The sequence below is a fragment of the Vombatus ursinus genome, unplaced genomic scaffold, assembly GCF_900497805.2.
Source record: "Vombatus ursinus unplaced genomic scaffold, bare-nosed wombat genome assembly UNPS02014926.1, whole genome shotgun sequence".
NCBI lineage: Eukaryota > Metazoa > Chordata > Mammalia > Diprotodontia > Vombatidae > Vombatus > Vombatus ursinus.
In genome coordinates, this window is record NW_020954704.1 from 6,247,544 (window position 1) to 6,260,235 (window position 12,692).

Below are 12,692 nucleotides of genomic sequence, written 5' to 3' on the forward strand. Positions count from 1 at the left end.
CCCCACCCCACCCCCGCGCCCGGCCCTCCGGGGCGAGCCTGGGCAACCGCGGCTCGGGCAGTCGGGACTAGTCCGCTGAGGGGTGGGGGTGGGGAGCGTTGGGCTCGCGACCCACCAGTCCAGGCTCTTTTCCACCGCCTCCGAGCAGCCCAAAGGAGGGGTCGCCCGACGTTCGCTTGATTGGCAGGGGGCGCAGCGAGTTAGCGGAGCCCGGTACCCACGGGCGGCTCACGCGGCTTGGGGCCGCTCGGAACGGAGTAGGGGGCAGGGAGGGGAGGAGAGACGGTGGTGGGGCGGGTGCGCGCGCGCCTGGAACAGCGAAGCAGAAAGGGGGAGAGGCTGGGGGCGGCGTGGGTGATTTATTGCGACGTCCGCGGTCCTTCTGGAAAGTCGAGTTCAATGGCAGATGTCACGGTTAAGCACGCAAGGGCGCGCGCTCTGGAGAGCTTGCGGGTGCGCGCAGGGTGCTGGTTACCCTTATTTGGAGACTGGAAAATTCCAGCTGCTCCGAGGGGTGGAGAAGGGCCGAGGTAGCCGGGGACGTCCCCTCCCCCTGCCCCATTCCGCAATCCTCCCCCTCCCGAAAGGTGGGGTGGTAAATAATGCTAAGCGCTTATTCGTAGTGATTATTCTATGTTGAGCTTTTTTTTGCGAAGTGCTTTTATAATATTCCATTTTTTATCCTCGCAACAACTTTATGAGGTAGATGCTGTTCCAAATAGGTTAAGATGCTTGCCCAGAGATTACATGGGGGGGCTTGGTTCATTCAAATCCTTAGTGAATGTGTGACCTAACCTCTCTGGGCCTCAGTTTTCCCATCTGTAAAGTGGATGAAGGAGGGAAGGGTGTTGTGGGATTAAATGACTTCAGAGGTATCCCTTCTGGCTCTGAAATTGAGCATCTAATTTTGGGCCCCATCTTGGGGAGAGAATTGAGGGCTTTTAAAGAATGAAAGTGAGGGCGCCTGGATGGTCTGCGCCTCTAGCCATGCTGTGCAGCGCCTCCGCTCCTCTTAAATAGTTAATGGTCTCTAAAACTTGAACCCTAAAAGGCCCGTGGGGAATCGAGTTTCCCAGGCAACAGGGTTTCACTTACGTTGTGTTTCTGAGGAAGGGAAAATAAAGGCCTTGGGGCTGGAAAAGGTTAATGCATTACAAAGCCTGCTGCATGCAGGCGGGTCCCAGGCAGGCAGGAATGGCGTGCAGTGTGACTTTTTCCACCCAGAAATCTGTACATTCAGCAAGTGTGTATTGAGCCAGCACTGCCTAAGTGCCGGGCTCAATGCTAAGTACTAGGGATACAGAGTCAGGCAAAAACTGACCCTCAAGGGGCTTAGATTCGGGGCGGGGGCGGGGGAGGGGGGAGATACCCTGTAAACAACTATGGATTTAGACGATATATACAAGATAAATTGGAGGTAATCCCAGAGTCAAGAAACTACTATTCAGGGGGATCAGGAGCCGAGGGACTTGAGCCGAGATTTGAAGGAGGCCAGGAAGCGCAGTTATGCAGGAAAATCGTATCAGGTGTAGGGGGGAGACAGCCACTGAAAATAGACATTGACGGCAGATGGAATATCTTGTGCAGAATCAGGGAGTCAGTAGTGCCCAGGAGCTTGAAATGACCACTTTCTATGCCTTGGGTTTAATTTTTGCCCTTAGTCCACCCTCCTTTTACATATAGAAGGTGCTCCGTAAATGTTTGCTGTAAAGTCTCTCCCCCTCTCACATTAGGTACCATCTCCAACCAGACAACACAGTCACCTCAAGGTGATTCCAAATATCTCTAAATTTAATTTCCTTTTATACTTTGTGTCAACTGGTTGAGTGCTCTTTTGCTGAGTTGACTACAGTATTAAATTTAATCAGTAACTGCTGTAGTGGAATGAAGACAGGCCCAAACAACTTTTTTTGCTATTTATTCCTTGTGTGACCCTGGGCAAAATAACTTCCTTTCTCTGGGCCTTACTTTCCTCATCTTTAAATCAAGGAAGGTAGATCTCTAAAGTCTGTCAGTTCTACATTCTGTCATCATTTGAATTGCAGTGTTAGAAGGAAGGGGAGGTATTAGAATTCTAGAGTTCTGATTGAGAAATGTTTTGTGTATAACACACCTGGGAGCGGTAAAAGCAGTGCCCTGCAAACCTTGTCAATGAGAGTTCCGGGTTCTCTTAATTGGTGGTGGCAGTTTGCAATTTAAACTCATTTCTTGTTCATTTGTTTTCATTATAATTTTCTGACTTTTACCTTTTTTAAACCACAAACAGCAATTCCTGGGATCCCTACCTTTTCCTTTCTCAAGGGAGTTGAAGTAAAAATGGAAGAAACAGACTTTGAAAAGTGTGTGCAGAAGAATGATAAAACTGACAAGTATCTACAATTCTACTGTGTCCGAATAGTGAGTATGAAGGGCTTAATACCCATCTTGTCCATTTTATTTATGTTTAAAGTCAGTTTTGAGATCACACATTTTTACCTTTCAATTAATGAGTGTAGAAGAGAAGCCAGAGGCAGAAATGAAGGCACCTATAGAAATTATTATACAACATGGCACAGAGAAACTTTTTGTCAAGACCATAAATATTTTGTTAGAGAGGATGATGAAACTCATAAAAATCTTGCTCACATCTTTGATATACAGGTGGGACTCATCCATATTTTTGGACCAGATCTATGAATTTCATTGATCTGAGGAGCTCCCAGTGAAGAAACTCTCTCTATTAACAAAGATTGACACCTGCTCTCAATTTAGTCTTAAAGAGTTGCCTCTGGGCCCTGAAAGGTTAAGTGATTAACCCGGGCCACACAGCCAATACACATCAGAAGTAGGAATTGAACCCATCTTCCTGACTCTTGAGGTCAGCTCTCTGCAGGATACTATGCCTATCTGGTATTCATATTTACCTCTAACAAAAATCATTCCATAGTACGTAGAACTTCAGAGCAAAAAGGTATTTTTCAAGTAGTTACTAGACACAGCTGTCATAGACAACACAGAGAAGGCATAGTATAACCACTACAAACATCTTTAACACTGTTTTCTAAAAACCACAGTAATACATTTTCATTTTCATTATCTATGGCTTCTTCCTTGAATTGGCAGTTTGCCCAGTAAAGTTAATTGTTTCATACTTGAGATAGCACCCTAAACTTTTGGTATGGTGTTAGACAGATGAGCACACTGACTATGCCATTTCTTAAGTAAGTCACACAGGAGAGCTAGCACCTGTCTCACTAGCAGGTTTGCTTTTGATCTGGTCAGACAGGAATAGTCATAATAAGGGGTTAGATAAACTTACTTTATTCTAGTCTAGTCTTTTTAAAGGGAGTTTGCTGTTAATGGGAGCACCATCTCCTTCAGCATTCCCTAACAGCCCTTCTCGCAGGGACCAGCATGAAGGGGGAGCAGTAACCCTTCCGTCTCAATGGGGCCAATCGAGAAGCACAACTTGTGCACTGCCCTACATCCCCTCAAGCCTCAATGAGGCAAACACACAGATTCTCCCTCCTAAGCCTGGGTTGGGGCAGATCAAGGCATGCACAGCATTCCAGCTCATGCATTCACTCCTAAGGGGGTCTCCACTCACTGACCAGTGTGCACTTGCTTTATAGGGCAACAGACAAAGAAGGCATATTGCCAGCAATAGCCTCCCAATTTTACATTACTTCATCCCTATATTTACCTCAACTGGGCAGTAGAAACTGTTTTCAACCATGACTGTGAGAACTCATATCTAACACCTGGGAAGTAGAGATTGTTATGGCTATGGGTCCTAGGAAGAAAACTCTTAAGAAAAAATAACAAAAATCCACCTTACACACACTAAAATTCACCCTACTTACACATGGGTAGAATTTGCATTGATGTGGTCTGTAATGAACATTTGCAGTACTAGGACTTTGGGAGCAGGGACACTCACTATTTTTGAACATAGTAAACATTTATTAAGAGGCTACCAAGTGCCAGACACTGTGATAAGTGCTAGGGATACACAGAAAGACAAAAAGCAGTCCCTGACCTCAAGAAGCTTATATTTTCACGTGGGAAGATAACACACAAAAGGAAGTTGAAAAGGAGAGGAGGTAGAGGAAAGGTATCAAGCATGGGAGCATGATAGAAAAGTCCAGAAGAGTGCAGCCAGTTGGGAAATGGAGAGATAGGGCTGGCTTGCTCTTGACTTCCTTAAAGTTCTGAGAATTCTCCACCCTCTCATCAGAGGGAGGGACCCCTTGGGGGAAAGTCCCGAGGAACTATAAGATCTGGATCTGAAGTGATCTTTCAGGAGGAAGAGGTTCTTGGGGCATGATGAAGAGGTCCAGGGGAGTGCATCTGGGTGGGAAATGAAATAATCCATTTGTATTATTAATCACTTTTTAAAAAAGATCCTTGATATTATGGAGAAAGAACTCAGCTGTGGAAAAAACATTTTGATAAAATACTGTAGTGATTAGATACATTTCAGTTTAAAGAATAATTACAAAATCAGTTTCACAAAATAAAGAAATACCAAGTACTGTGCTAAAATAAATTAGCCATTTAGTTGCCTGTGAAGCATTTTATTTCATTTGAGCACATTGATTGTTGATAATTTTAAAATAATAAACTTAAAATTGTTAATTTTTGGCACCTCGACTGTAATATAAATTAATATTTTTAGAAATTACAATACAGTCACCATGAAGGCTTCCCAGTAAGATAAGAGGTGAAGCAAAAATGCTCATTATCAACACTATTATTCAGTATTGTAGTAGAAATGTTAGCTATAGCAATAAGAGAAGAAAAAGAAATTGAAGAAATTAGGATAGGCAATGAGGAAACAAAACCATCACTTTTTTCAGATAATATGATATTATGCTTAGAGAATCCTAGAAAATCTACTGAAAAAATAAACAACTTTATGCAACTTAGCAAAGTTGCAGGACGTAAAATAAACCCACATAAATCATCAGCATTTCTATTTATAACCAACAAAGCCCAGCAACAAGACATAGAGAATTCCATTTAAAATAATTGTAGACAGTATAAAATACTTGAGAGTCTTACCTGCCAAGACAAACTCAGTAACTTTGTGAACACAATTACAAAATGCTTTTCATACAAATAAAGTCAGACCTAAATAACTGTAAAAATATCAATTGCTGATGGATAGGCTGATCTAATTATAATAAAAATGAAAATTCTACCCAAATTAATATACTTAGTGCCATCCCAGACTACCAAAAAAATTGCTTTAATTGAGCTAGAAAAAATGACACAAAATGCATCTGGAAGAACAAAAGGTCAAGAATATCAAGGGAATTAATGAAAAAAATGCAAAGGAAGGTGAACTAGCAGTACCAGATCTCATATTATAAAGTGATAACCATCAAAACTATCAGGCATTAGCTAAGAAATAGAGTGGTGGATCAGTGGAATAGATTAGGTACACAAGACATAGTAGTAAATGACCATAGAAATCTTGTGTTTGATAAATCCAAAGACCCCAGCTTCTGGGACAAAAACTCATTATTTCATAAAACTGCTGGGAAAGCTGGGAGACAGTATGGCAGAAATTAGGTATAGACCAACATCTTACTTCATATACCAAGATAAGGTCAAAATGGGTACACAATTTAGACGTAAAGGGTGATGCCATAAGCAAATTAGGAGAGCAAGGAATAGTTTACCTGTTAGATCTATAGAGAAGGAAAGAATTTATGACCAAACAAGAGATAGAGAGCATTATGAAACGCAAAATTGATAATTTTGATTATATCAAATTAAAAAATGTTTTACACACACACAACCAATATAACCAAGGTTAGAAGGAAAGAAGAAAGCTGAGAAACAATTTTTACACTGTCTCTTATAAAGACCTAATTTCTCAAATACATAGAGATCTGAGTCACATTTATAAGAATACAAGTCATTCCCCAATTGATAAATGGCCAAAGAGTATGAATAGGCAGTGTTCAGATGAAGAAATCAAAGCTATCTATAGTCATATGAAAAAAATGCTCTAAATCACTATTGATAAGAGAAGTGCAAATGAAAGCAACTCTGAGGTACCCCCTCATACCTATCATATTGGCTAATATGACAGAAAAGGAATATGATAAATGTCAGAGAAGATGTGGGGAAATTGGAACACTATTATTGGTGGAGTTGTAAACTGATCCAGCCATTTGGGACAGCAGTTTGGGACTATGCCCAAAGGGCTATAAAATTGTGCATACCCTTTGATCCAGCATCCACTGCTAGGTCTGAATCTCAGAGATCATAAAACGGGAAAAGAACCTACTTGTACAAAAATATTTATAGCAGCTCTTTTTTTGTAGTGGCCTGGAAATTGAGGGGATGCCCATCAATTGGGGAAGGGCTGAACAAGTTGTGGTATATGAAAGTAATGGAATACTATTTTGCTATAAGAAATGATGAGCAGGATGATTTCAGAAAAACCTGGAAAGACTTACATGAACTGATGAAAAGTGAAGTGAGCAGATCCAGGAGAAAATGGTACATAGTAACAGCAATATTGTAGCAATATTATAATCAACTATGAACGACTTAGCTATTCCCAGCAGTACGGTGATCCAAGACAATTCCAAAGGACTCACGTGGAAAAATACTATTCACATCCAAAGAAAGAACTGATGGAATCTGAATGCAGGTCAAAGCATGCTATTTTCACTTTTTTTTCATGGATTTTTTTTCTTTTGGTCTGTTTCTTTCACCCCATGACTAATATGAAAATATGTTTTACATGACTGCACATATATAACTTCTATCAAATTGCTTACCATCTTAGGATGGGGGAAAGGTGGAAGAGGGAGGGAGAAAATTTGGAACTCAAAATTTATAAATGTTAAAATTTGTCTTTACATGTAATTAGAAAAATAAAATACTATTTTTAAAAATTATACTACAGTCCTGTTAGAAGAATTTCATTTGTGACTATTTTGACTGCGTATGTAAAGTAGCAATCAGAATACAATTTGTATTTTGATAGGTTTATCTAACTAAAGTCCTTTGATCAGCATTCTTTAATGGACAGCCCTCTAATTTGGGGACTAAAGCTTTAGCTTTTTTAGTTATGTCTTTTTTGTGTATATGGCCAATGATCTTATGACAATATGCACATTTTATTTTAAAAATTTTGAACTTTTTTATTGTGAATATAATGCCAACTAAAGTGAACACTTCTTTATATACAATAAAACAGAAAACTGCAAACTTCTTATGTGCAGCTTGCTTTTCTTTTTATGTAATATGTACATTTTAAATAAAACTTGAGTTTTTTAGATATTTTGAGTTCCTTTGGAACATAAACTGTATAATAAAAACCAAGTCCTTGCGTGACTTCAATCTTCAGCATAACTTCTGTAATCTCTCTCCCCTGGTGGACTGCTGTGCCTTTCCCATTTAAAGAGCCTCTGAATGTTAAATGCTCAAAGAAAGACTAGGAATAGTGATTGGTTTAATAATTGTAAGGAAATTATAATTATAATGTAATAATCATAATTAATAAGAAATATAATAAAGTTATTGTAATTATAATAATAGTAGTGCCTATGTACCAGGCATTATGCTAAGCATTTTGCACATATTTGATTTGGTTTATTATTTCAGAGAGCAGAAAGGATTGTGCTGTGAGACCCAAGATGTGACGAGTAATTTATCTAAGCTAGGAATATATTGCCTCTTTTTCTTTTTTTTTTTTTCTCTCTCTATCTCGTCTCCTCAGTTCTTTGTGTGAAAAAGGGCATGAGTAAAAAGAATGCTGGATTGGCGAATGCAGTCAGAGGAGAGATGGATTGGATAGCTTGGAATTCTATCCCGGGCGAGTCAGACCTCTTTGAGCCCCAGTTTCCTCAACGGTAAAATGGAGATAACAATAAATGTAGTATTTATTTATCTTGTGGGATTGTTATAAGAGCAAATAAGATAATTGTACCTGACATTTTTCTTCCCTTCTATGCTCACCCTCTTTCAACAAATTCAATTCAGCCAATATTTATTAAGCCCCTAATGTTACCTAGGTGCTGGTGAGGATTCAGAGTTCAGATAAAACATATTCCCTGCATCATGGAGTTTACATATTAGTAAGGAAAGTGATACACAGACAACTAAAATACAAGATAGAAGTGTCAGAGGTCTGTACAAAGTGCTTTACTAAGACAAATAAGGTACCAGCTTAGAGGTGGGAGAGAAAGTCTTCTTGGAGAAGGTAATATTTGAGTTGGACTTTAAAATAAGATGGGAATCCAATAGGCTGCCCATGCATCTTTTCCCCTTCTGGCCCCCTAACTTCCTGTAAGACAGGAAGTATATTTTGAAACTCCCCATTCATTATATTTATTAAATAAAGTTTTCATTTTGCCATTCTAAGGTATAAAACAAATTAATTTACTCTAAAAATTCAAACAAAAATTTCCCCTAGCTGCAGAATGTTGATGTTTAAATTTTTGTTCCTGTATGGTTCTCAATTCTTCCTGTTGGTTGGTCTCAATAGAAAAAACCCTCTGCCCCTTTCTCTCAGATCTGTCTTCTTTCTTGCTGACTCACTCAACCTACTCTTTGTTGTCACTGTCTCTTTATCCCTCCTCCCATTCCATCAGTCCTGTTCTGGGCACACTTTCCTCCTTTATAGTCCTGATCTCTGTAGTCGACATGGCTCTGTCTTGGAATCTTGGGGTCACAGCTTTAGAGTTAGAGGGAATTGTAGAGGTCATCTAGTCCTGCCTCCTCATTTTACAGATGAGATGTTGAAGGCTCAGAGAGGTTAAGCAATTTGCTCAGGCTATTCATATAGTTTCACAGTCCATGATGATGATGATTATGATGACAATGATAATAGGTGTAGCATTTATATAGAATTTAAGTTTTGCAAAGTATATTATATGGGGTAACTCACCCTGATGTTAATCTTTAATTCTGGTTCTCCTATCTATCTATTTTTTTCCATTTCCTTCCCTGGGTAATCATCCTACTCTTGAACCCTTGGAATGGGTGTCCCCAAAGCTCTGGCTTTGACTCTGTCCTCAGCTTCTCTTTTTCTTTTTTTTTTATTTTTTCTTTTTTTTGGGTGAGGCAATTGGGGTTAAGTGACTTGCCCAAGGTCACACAGCTAGTACATGTCGAGTGTTTGGTCTGAGGCCAGATTTGAACTCGTCCTCCTGACTTCAGGGCCGGTGCTCTATCCAGTGCACTATCTAGCTGCCCCTCTCTTTTTCATTATACATGTACTGTCTTCCTGGGGATTTCCTCTGCTTCTATTAGTTCAAGTGATAGCTAATAATAATAATAATAATAATAGCTAACATTTATATAGTACTTTAAGGTTTGCTAACAGCATATATTATCTCATTTGGTCCTTATAATAACTCCGGGAAGTGGGGGCTATTATCCAAATTTCACAGATGACGAAATTGAGGCTGAGAGATTAAATAACTTGTCCAAGGTCATATAGCTGGTAGGATGAGACAGGATTCAAACTTAAGTGTTCCTGACTACAAGCTCAGCACTCTAGCCATTATGCCACATAGTTGTCAGGTATCTCTGCTCATATATGTAATTCTCACCATCTGCCTTCTTTTTTCATATTCACGTGCTGCTGAATGAAGCTGAAGAAAAATCACGATCTGTATTAAGTGGGCCCACAACAAATTTGTTATCTAATCTCAACTGGTTCCTCATGGTAGCAAAATAGTTCTTTTAATCTTTTGTACTTGGCTCTGTATGCTACTTTCTACAGTGGGTGCTCCAAATCTCTCCCCAACTTCACAGCTGAGGATCTTGCCTCATAATAGGCCAGAATAGAGATAATTTACCATATTCTCCCTCTTCTCCCATTTTCTACATCTCAAAACCATTTGACATCTTTGCCCATTTTTTCCTGTACTCCAATCTCTAATGAAGAGGTAGTCCTTCTCTTTACGAGGTGTACTACATGTACTTTTGATTCATCTCCTTCCATCTCTTCAGCACATTGCCCTATCATCACTTTGTCTCTCCCTTCCTCTCTCCATATTTCTATACATATGTACATACACATACATACATACACATGTCAGTCTTTGTCCATCTGTTGGTTCCTGTCCCCTCATCAGAACCTACAGTATCTTTCCTCCCTTTCTTTGCCAAATTCCAAGGAAAAAAGTTGTCTGTACCTATTGACTGCATTTCCTTTCCTCAACCTTTTGCAATCTGACATCATCACAGAACTTAAACAGCACTCTCCAAAATTAGCAGTAATGTCTTATTTGCCAGATATGATAGACTTTTCTTAATCATCATCCTTCTTGACTTCTGTTGACTCCCTTTTCTCCTAGATACTTTCTTCTTTCTGGATTTTCTTGGCTGTGGTCTCTGAATTTCTTTTATTCAGAGATTAACAAACGCTAAATAAAATGGGCATTTCTTTTATTCGGAGATTAACAAACACTCAATAAAATTGGCATTTCCACCATGTGGGAGAGATAAAAAAGATTGCACATAAAACTGTGGATCTCATGTATAGCTTGCTTTTCATTTAAAATATTTGTTAATTTCAACATGCAACTTTCAAAATTGCCCTACTAGTCTGTAATGTTTTCTAGCCTTTCTGTATTCTTCTGTGCACTCTTTTCAGAAGATGTTTAAAATTACCTTCTTTATTTTTCTTTTTTGCTACTCTGTCCTTATTCTTTATTCCCATCCATTCATCTCAAAGAAAGAAAAAACAAAACAAGACATTTGTAACAATATGCATAATCAAGCAAAATGAATTCATACATTGGCCTGGAGTTCCTATGTCGTTCAGCCTGTAAACTGCTTTTCCTGGTTCTGCTCACTTTACCTTGCATTAGTTCATTCAAGTCTTCCTAGGTTTCTCTGAAATCATCCCCTTCATTCTTTCCTACAGCTCAATAGTATTCTATCACATTTATATACCATAACAGTTCAGCTATTCCCCAGGGTTCAGAGGGGACATGTGTATCATCTCCCATTTTAGGATTTAAGTTTATTCTTTAGTCCCTTATGATCATTCATGTTTAACTTTTTATGTTTTTCTTAATTCCTATGTTTGAACTTCAAAGTTTCTACATAGCCTTGACCTTTTCTTCAGGACTGCTTGAAAGTCCCCTATTTCATTAAGGGTCCATTTTCCTCCCTTGTAGAATCCTAAGTACCTAAGCTAGGACTGGGTTGAATGAAAGCATGCTGAGATAAACAGAACAATTGGTAGCAAAGGCCAGGAGCTGGAATCAAGGCAGTTCACCTGAACTGGCCCTGGGATCTGCAACATAGCCCCCCAGGCAACTGGGATTTTACGTATTGGAGTCATGAGACATGTCTACAGTGGCCATAACATGATCTTTAGGGGAGGAAACTCAGTCTGCTGAATGTTAACTGAAAAATAAAACCTTTGGGGGGGGGGGGTTGTTCATAATATCAATTAATATGGGCATTTCTGCCTACAAAGGACAGAAAAAGGAGCTTTTTTTTAAACAAGCATATAATAAATTCAGTAGATTAGTTTCAAAGCTATCCTGTTTGTTGGTGTGCCTCTCAGAACCTCCATCTATTGTTTTCAAATGATTCATCACTATTGCTTTCCCCCCTTCGCTACTCAAAACCTCCCCCAAATTAAAAATTAACCCTTCACTTATGTCAAGCCCCATCACATAAAGCAAAACTATGTATCAGCCATGTCCAGAAATAGATATTTCATTCTTCATCATTTCTCTATTGGGAGATGGTAGCATACTGCTTCATTAGCCCTCTAGAACTGAAGTTAATCATTGCACTGAACAGAGTTCTTATGTCTTTCAAAGTTGTTTTTCTTTACAATGTTGTAGACATGGTATATATTCTCTTGGTTCTGATCATTTCACTCTGTATCAATTGATGCATATTTTATCCGAATACAAGTTGATACATATTTTATCCGAATCCGCTTCTTTTGTCATTTCTTATGGTATAGTAATATTCCATTATATTAATATACCATAATTTGTTCAGTTATTCCCCAATTGATGGACATCCCTTTATTTTTCAGTCCTTTGTTACAACAAAAATCCTTTTTATTTATTTTTTTTTTGTTTTTGGTACATATGGGTCATTTCCCTGGTTCTTTCATCTCTTTTGGGTACAAGATCAGTAGTGGTATTAGTATGTCAAAAGATATGATCAGTGTAGTGATTTTTGGAGCATGGTTCCACATTACTTTCCAAAATGAGGAATATTTCACAGCTTCACTAGTAATGTGTTAGTGTGCCTGTCCTTTCCTATCATCTTAGACAATGATCATTTTCCTTTTTTATCATCCTTGCCAATATAATAGGTGTGAAGTAGAACCTTAGAATTGTTTTAATATATTTCTCTTGTTATTAGCAATATGTATCATTTATAACATGGTTATTGATAGTTTGGGTTCCTTCTTTGGAAAACTGCCTTTTCATATTCATTGACCATTTAATCCATTGGGGAATAGCTCTTATTATATATTTGAATCAATCCCCCATATGTCTTGGATATCAGACTTTTACCAAAGAACTTGTTGCCAAGATTCTCCCCTCCCCACATTTTACTCTTTTCCTTCTGATTTCACCTATGCATTGATTTTGTTTGTGCGGAGGCCATGATATCTGGATATGAAGGAAATTATTCTTTTTTTCTGCAGGAGGTAAAAATCAGTCTTGTTGTCATTATTGTTAATTTTATGTTATCCT

The 12,692-nt window shown here is 38.7% G+C and overlaps 1 long non-coding RNA gene across 2 annotated transcripts; it reads left to right on the plus strand.

Annotated features, from left to right (window-relative positions):
• The first annotated feature begins 35 nt into the window (after positions 1–35).
• LOC114029336 lies at positions 36–6,357 on the plus strand. 2 transcript variants are annotated; one of them, XR_003567472.1, is made up of 3 exons: positions 36–213; positions 2,267–2,397; positions 6,318–6,357. It is a non-coding gene; the product is annotated as an uncharacterized LOC114029336 (long non-coding RNA). The 2 variants fall into 2 exon arrangements; XR_003567473.1 differs by lacking the exon at positions 36–213 and adding an exon at positions 312–453.
• The last annotated feature ends 6,335 nt before the right edge of the window (positions 6,358–12,692 follow it).